Consider the following 7619-nt stretch of genomic DNA (forward strand, 5'->3'; position numbering starts at 1 on the left):
CTTTTTACTTTGTTTTATTGTTTCTTGATGTCTCATGGAATCATTAGCTTCACCAATTCTAATTTTTAAGTATTTATTTTCTTCAGTGGCCTTTTGTCCACCTTTTTTTTTTCATTTGGCCAATTTTGATTTTAAGCAGCTCTTTTCTTCAGGGCATTTTTGTGCTCCTTTTAACTTTAGGCAAATTCTTTTTTGTTGTTGTTTTACCATACTGTTAATCTATTTTCATAATTTTCTTGCATCACTCTTATTTTTTCCCAATTTTTCCTATGCTACACAGCTCTTTAAAAAAATCTTCCAGGAATTCTTTTTTGTGCTTATGTTCAAGTAGCATTTTCTTTGAGGCTTTTTTTGTAGCTATTTCCACATTGTCTTCTGAATTTGTCTTGGTTTTCCCTGACACCATGGCAGCTTTTTATGGTTAAGTTATTATCATTATCATCATCATCATCATCATCATCATCATCATCATCATCGTCATCGTCATCATCACCATTATTATCATTATTGTTATTTTCAGCCTATTTCTTGACTTTGAACTTCATATTAAAGGTCAGCTGTTCCCCTGTAGATGGGGAGCAGTAGTCCAAACTTTAGGTTTTTTGTGCTGCTGTTTTCAGGGGTAGTTCTGGGAGTCCACAAGTTTTTAGCGTTTCCAAGGTGGTGTGATCTGGTGAGATGTGTCATCATTGTTCTTTGGTTTGGACTCTTGTCTTTACTCAGGAAGGGTCCCTAATCCCCTGCAGCTGCAAGTATTAGTGCCGCTTTTGTCCCTGCTGCTGTGACCAGGTCCCCTATTCTTCTGTAGCCACAAATACGAGCTGGGTCTGAGACCTAGAACTGTTCATGGGCAATAGAGTTGTAAATCAGCACCAGTTGCACCCCATCTCAGCAAAGGACCACTTGTAATCTTTTTTTTTTTTTCTGATCAGTTGTCCGCCTTCCTGACTATAGTCTCAGCACTCCTAAAGCTACCGCTACTGCTGCTGCCACTGCTGAAAAATTCACTGCTATTGTAGTCACCTTTGAGGCCCCTTGCTATTGTTTTCAATGCTCTCCAAGCTGTCCCCAGCCTGGTGTCATAACTTCTCTTCCTGACCACTTAAGTTGTTTTAGGCTAGAAAAATGTCTCACTCTCAACTTTCATTGGCCGGGGGATTGCCAATTCACAATCATATTTGAAGAACTATTTTAAATTTATCTGAAAGGAAATGTTGGGAGAATTCAGCTGACTTGCTACCTGTATTCTGCCATCTTGGTTCTACCACCACCACCCCTAAATAAACTTAAAAGAGGACATGAACAAAGAACTGTGTGTAGTGGTCTACATCAATATAGGGAATACTCATATCAATGAGAGCATGTACCTGTTTGAGTGTCAATAGATAGCTCTTTTTTTTCTTTTTCTTTTCCTTTAAAAATTGTTTGTTATATAAAATAAATTTCAAGGAGGGCAAGGAAGACGAATACAGGGGTAAATTTAGATGAGTAAAAATACAACTGAATGGCTATTCAGGCTACTTATTAAATAAAATGGGTCAATCACTATTAGTTAGTACACTAGTAACCAGCTAGATGGAACTACCTGCTTATGTCTTAGAAATAATTTTCTCAGTCAAATTGAATGTTTTTATCTCCTCACATGAAATCACTCTATGGAATTGAATTGCCAGTCAATTATATAATTTGAAAAGATTTTGTCCAAGGATCTGGTATTAGCACAGAATGTTGCTTATAGTGGGTACTCAATTACATTTTAATAGAACATGTGGGTACTCAATAAGGTGAAATTAATTGAGTGAACACAAGTGGGATGATGGTTCTCTTATATCATTCCTGTCACCTATATAGCTTTAAGAAGGGAACTTTTCAATCAAAAAAGTGAAGTTTCTATAAAAATATTTTCATTTAAAAGACATATCAGCACCATAAGATCAGTTTCTTCAATAACTATTATTTATACTGCATCAATTTTTAAACAACTCTCTAGGACTGTAAGCTATGGAACAAGTGTAGATCTAAATTGTTAGGAGAAGATTCTTTAACAGAGTCCCTAAATAAATGAAATAGCAAATCCAGACCAATGATTTCAATATCTTGAACTGACTTGAAGCTTTAATTTGATTAAAACACTATTAAAAGGCACCAATGTTTCACTTTATGAAAATAATTTTTAACAAGTGGTGGATAATATTCCCCTTTTCTCTGTCTCAGTGGAAAACATACTCCTCCATCTTATTAATTTCTTTTTTTAATTCTCATTTTCTCTCTTTTGCTTTCTCAGTTATTTATAATGCTGTTTGTTTCTCATTTTGTTTTCTTATCTCTCTCATCTTTCGAATCCTCCTTCTCATTCTCTCATCCTCTCTGAGTGCCAACGTTTATCCTACTCTTATTCTCTGTCTCTGTCTCTGTCTCTCTGTCTCTCCCTCCCCCCCTCTCTCTTTCTTTCTGTCTCTCTCTCTCCCTCTGTCTATTTCTGCCTGTTCCTCTGCCTCTCTTTCATTTTTCTCCTCCTATACTCTCTCATTGCTGCTGTTGTCCTTTATTCTGGAAAAGGACCATGACATCAGGGATGTGCTGCCATGACATGCAAGTGAATTGGATTTAAGCAAGGGAGGGCTGTGCAAAGTCACTAACTTCACTTTCTCCTCAAGAGCCATCAGGGTTCAGTGGCCATATATAGACCAGGATAATTAGAGATGGCTCGGGAGGCAGTGAAGGACCTTGGCCTTTTGAAATAAGGTCTTTAAAAGCTCTCAGTTTGACTGAGCCAATGCCCATCCCATGATTAAGGCTTACTAAGGAAAGAGAATGAGAATGACCTCTTAAAAATGATCTGGGAGGGAGAGACCCTCAGGGTTTCTGGTCAAAACCAAAACAATTGTTGTCTACCTTCATTCTCAGCCAATCAAGACCCAAACAATGACCAAGTAGAACTCGGCCTTGGACCTATTATTGGCCAATCAATGAGAGCCAGAGTGATTTGGGGTTAAGGCTGGTCTTTAAGAGAAAAAAAAATAAGTTCCAGAGATCAAAATTTACATTCCCTTCAGGTAAGGGCATAATACCCTAATGTGGATAGAAAAAGAAAGAGAGAGAGAGAGAGAGAGAGAGAGAGAGAGAGAGAGAGAGAGAGAGGGAGAGGGAGAGGGAGAGGGAGAGGGAGAGGGAGAGGGAGAGGGAGAGGGAGAGGGAGAGGGAGAGGGAGAGGGAGAGGGAGAGAGAGAGAGAGAGAGAGAGAGAGAGAGAGAGTTTCAGCAATCCATCTAGCAGCTGCTGTAGGGGGTGTAAAATCAACAACAACCAGCTCACAGAATGATGCAAAAGCCCAGGTTCTTTTGATCTGCTTTACTAAGGAAAACAACATTAAGGGGTTGGCAATCTCACTTTAATCCAGCATACAAATAACATTCACTTAGTTCAGGGGGAAAAGCCAGCACCCTGACCTTCAGAGCAAATACAAACGAATTACAAACATTGACAGACGGACCAAATACAATTCATAGTTACCACCATCTAAGTTCAGCCCGGGAGCTCATAACAGGGGCTGGCCCACAGTCACCATGGCTGTGGGTCACAGCTCCAAAAAGAGAAAGCCAACCCCTAGTTTTATATCTTTTTCAGGGTCAAGGGTGAGTCACACATGCAACTCATCCACGTGACCTAAAATGGTCACAAAGAGGCGACTTAAACCCATGTGGTCTTAAAGCCTCTGATGTCACAAACATGTCACTCAAACCCATGTAAACTAGGCTTTCCCTTGAGGCACGGAGGTCATCAAGGACTCCTAATTTTATCAAGGAAATAAAGGCCAAACTTTTCCAGGGCACTTGGTTGAACTAAGTGCTGAGAGCCCATTTTGACTGCCAACCCAGAGAGAGAGAGAGAGACAGAGACAGAGAAAGACAGAGAGAGACAGAGACAGAGAGAGACAAGACAGAGAGACAGAGACAGAGAGACAGAGATAAACAGAGGGGACAGGGTAGAGGGAGAGAGTAACCGAGTGGCACAACTGGCTATTTCCAGTTCAGTCCCCAGTAGACAGCTCCTTTTCTATTGACAAAGGTTGTTTTTGTCCTTCCTTCTCAAAGAGGACCATGACATCAAGAAGGTGATACTTTCTCATCTTCCTCCTATTCCTCTCTTCTACTCTCTAACCTTTTACTCTTCTCTGCTGTTCTCCACCATTCTTCCTTTTTTCATTTTTTTGTTTTTTGTTTTTGTTTTCCTGGAATAAAAATGACAAATATTTGTACTCTGGAAAAAAGTGTGGTTAATCAATGCCCTCGGAGTATTATTTATTCTAATTAAGCAATGTTTTAGTTGCCATTTCAGTGTTTGATTATGCATCATTGGTACAGAAATGGGAATGATAAATCTTTTATTTGTTGGGTCATTTATTTGTATTGAACATGGAGAAATGAAACAGCCAGCAGAGGCATTTTTGTTCTTTGATTCATAATTCCTTTACTGGTTACAAAGAGTATTATTAATAAGACAAGAAGTATAATTTATAAATACAAGTCTCACATATAAAAGGAGTAGTCATCTACATAGTGGCATTTTAATCCATCCTAGTTTTCCAAATCTCTCCCGATTCCTTCTTCCAGTTGTCACTCCTTGGGGTTAAGGCACAAAAATATGTTAAAATACTAATATGCTTGCATGGAAGGATAGAATTAAGGCGTCATCTACCATTACTAACTATCAAGTTAGATTATTGGTTATCTAGCAGATCTAGATGAAATAGAATATAGAACTGCTAAGTTTTGGTTGGACCAAGAGGGGAAATATGCTGTATGCTTTACCTTTGAGGAGGATTTAACCAAGACCTGCACAACTTGACAGATAGGGGCCAACATTAAAATAGGCCAGACTTCTTTGGGCAGCAGATAGGTTGAACTAGAGATAGATTGACAATGGTTGGTTGCTGCTGGTCACATGACAAACAGGAGCGTGCTCAATGGCAGCCCTGCATTTTTTTTTTAGTTAATAAAATATAAATATATTGAAAAATATAACTTCACAATGCAACATGCACAAAGCAACTACAACTGCCAAGCTTTTGGAAATCTCTCTTCCCAAGTTTACAGAGCCCAGGTGAAGGCCTCGTCCAGCCCAACTTCAGGCCACTCCCTATTCCCCCTTCTCTTGCCATTCCCGTGAAGCTGCCTTTCCTGCTGTTCTCAGTACCCAATACCCCATCTCCCACCTCCATGTCTTTGCCTGGGGCATGCTCTCCCTCCTCACCTCCATTCCTGGTACCCCTAGCTCCCATTAAGTTTGGCTCAGGTGGCACCTCCTCCAAGAGGCCTCTCCTGATCTCCCTAATTATTAGTGCTTCCTTCCCATCCCCAAATTCTGGTGGCCACATTTTGTATTTTCTTATCTGCACACAAGCCATTTCCTCCCTGACTAGGATGTGAGCACCATGATGGCACAAAGTACCTTCCAAGACCTAGCAGTGTGCTGGGCACACAGTGGATGCTCAAAATTCTCCTTGAGTTCAAGCTGCATTTTTTTTTTTTTTTTTTTGCTGCATGCTTCCTCCTAGCCATGGGGGCCCCAAGGAGACCCTCAGCCGCCACCACCACCAAACACAGACCTGGAGGAGAACCTTCAGAGGCTGCCCCCCCAATCCGAACTCCTGCACCTTTAGGACCAGCCTCTAGGCCATGCCCAGCGAGGCCACCCAGCCTTTCCTAGAACACCTCCAGCCATGGGGGACTCACCACTTCCCGAAGCAAGCCATTTCACTCTGGGAGTCCCAACTGCTGGGGATTCTTTTTGGCCACAAAAAAACGTAAGCTCCTTTCACATAAACTTGTGTCTCTAGTGCCAAGGGCTGTGCTTGGCACACTGTAGGTGCTCACTGATCACTTAGCTGACTCTCCGCTGTTCCTATGTCAGCCAACAGGACTAATCTAATGCTGCTTCTTTAAAAGACTGTCCAAACGCTCAGGAGTTGGCTGTCCTGCCCCACTGTTCCCTCCTCAAGGTTAACCTCCCCCACCCCCCAAGGGCCTTGGAGCAGTCCCCAGGAGGCATGAATGAGGGAGGTTCCCTATTCCAGTGGCCTTAGAGGTCAGTGTCCCTTAGGGAATGCGCCCCATCTATGGGGCATACAGGAAGTGATTAATAAATGTTCACTGGCTAGACTCTACCAACAGCTCTCTGGTCATACCCTCTAAAAATCACCAAATGCTAGGGAGGGGCAAGGACCACAGCAGCTTCTCCTGTGGCTGGACAGGCCTGAGTTGATCATCCAATCAGAGGAGGAAAGGAGGCGGCACCTGCCCCCAGGTCACTTGGCATCAAGTGGGCAGATCCTCCTCTACTGGTCCCAAGGCCTGGCCCACCCCTGTCTGGAAGGGGCTGTCAGTCAACACTCTTTAGGGGCCACAGTTACACTCAAAGGAGAAGCTGGAAGTGGGTGAGGGGCTTCTCAGAGGCTAGGGCACAGTTGGCAGCTCTGCCCAGCCCACAGACTGCTTTCACTGGGGTCACATTACCCAGATTGACCAAAGAAGTCGTGGGCACAGGCATACTGAGGTTTCTATGCAAGGGTCCAATTCAAGGCCCCCAAAGCCCGGCCCCAGGGTGTGGGCACTTGAACCCAGGCCTCCTTAGCTGGGAAGGCACAAAATCCGGGTGGCCAAGGCAGGAGGGTAGACAGAAGATTCCAGTCTTGAGGAGGGAGCAACAAGGAGAGGTCACAGGGGAAAAGCCCTGCAACTACCCTGGGCCCCCGTCTCTCCTGTTCCCAGCCCTGCCAGTCATCCTGCGGCGTTGAGTCTTGCTGGTCCTTGTGGCACTGGGTGGCTTCTTGGTGGAGTCGAGGCTGCGGTGTGGACGCGGGCGTTTCTTCTTGGCCCTCCTCTGGCTTCGTGCGTGGAGGGAGGCTGTGAGAGAGGAGATCCTCTGAGACAGGAAGGGGCTCCGAGACTTCTTGGGCAAAGCAGTGATGGGTCCATCTGCGAAGGCCTCTGCTCCCTCTGCTTCAGGGTCCCCTTCTCCTCCAGGTTGGGGGCAGCCCCAGGCGCCGGGCCCCTCAGAGATCCAGGTCGCTGATGGTGGTCACTGTCACTGTGTGGTTGGGGTGGTCATACTGCACACACTCGGTCTTGAAGGTCACGAGCTGGTCCAGCTCATTGGCCTCTTCCAAAGCCGCTTCCCGATCTTTCAGCATCTTCAGATACTCCTTGTGGCTCTAGTCCCGGAGCTTCCGCTGCTCCTCCTTCAGCTTCTTGCGGATCTCCTCCAGGGCCACCTTCCTCCGCTCCACCTTCCGCTTGTGGAAGCCCGTCAGGTAGTCCCGCTGGTTCTCCTCGTCGAAGGTGAGCACGAGGCGGCCTTGGCTCCCGTCGCGGTCGTTCTTGTTCTTCTTCTTGCGGGCCATGGCAGAGGCCGGAGCGGAGCGCGGCTTCCGGGGGCAGCAGCCGGACGGGCCGAGGCGGCGGCGTCGGCCAGCCCTGCATTTTTTGTAGGCTTCCTGAAAGCCTTTGGTGGATGGCAAGTGGCCCATGGACCATATGTTGTACAGGCCTGACTTAAGCTGTAGATTCCAAATTGTCCAATATGTACAATAGGAAAAATGATTCGTTAATTCATAAATA

At 44.6% G+C, this 7619-nt stretch overlaps 1 pseudogene; it reads right to left on the minus strand.

The window, feature by feature from the left end:
• Positions 1–6738: 6738 nt before the first annotated feature.
• LOC118858777 lies at positions 6739–7403 on the minus strand (annotated as a pseudogene).
• Between the last annotated feature and the right edge of the window lie 216 nt (positions 7404–7619).

The sequence above is a fragment of the Trichosurus vulpecula genome, chromosome 7, assembly GCF_011100635.1.
Source record: "Trichosurus vulpecula isolate mTriVul1 chromosome 7, mTriVul1.pri, whole genome shotgun sequence".
Lineage (NCBI taxonomy): Eukaryota > Metazoa > Chordata > Mammalia > Diprotodontia > Phalangeridae > Trichosurus > Trichosurus vulpecula.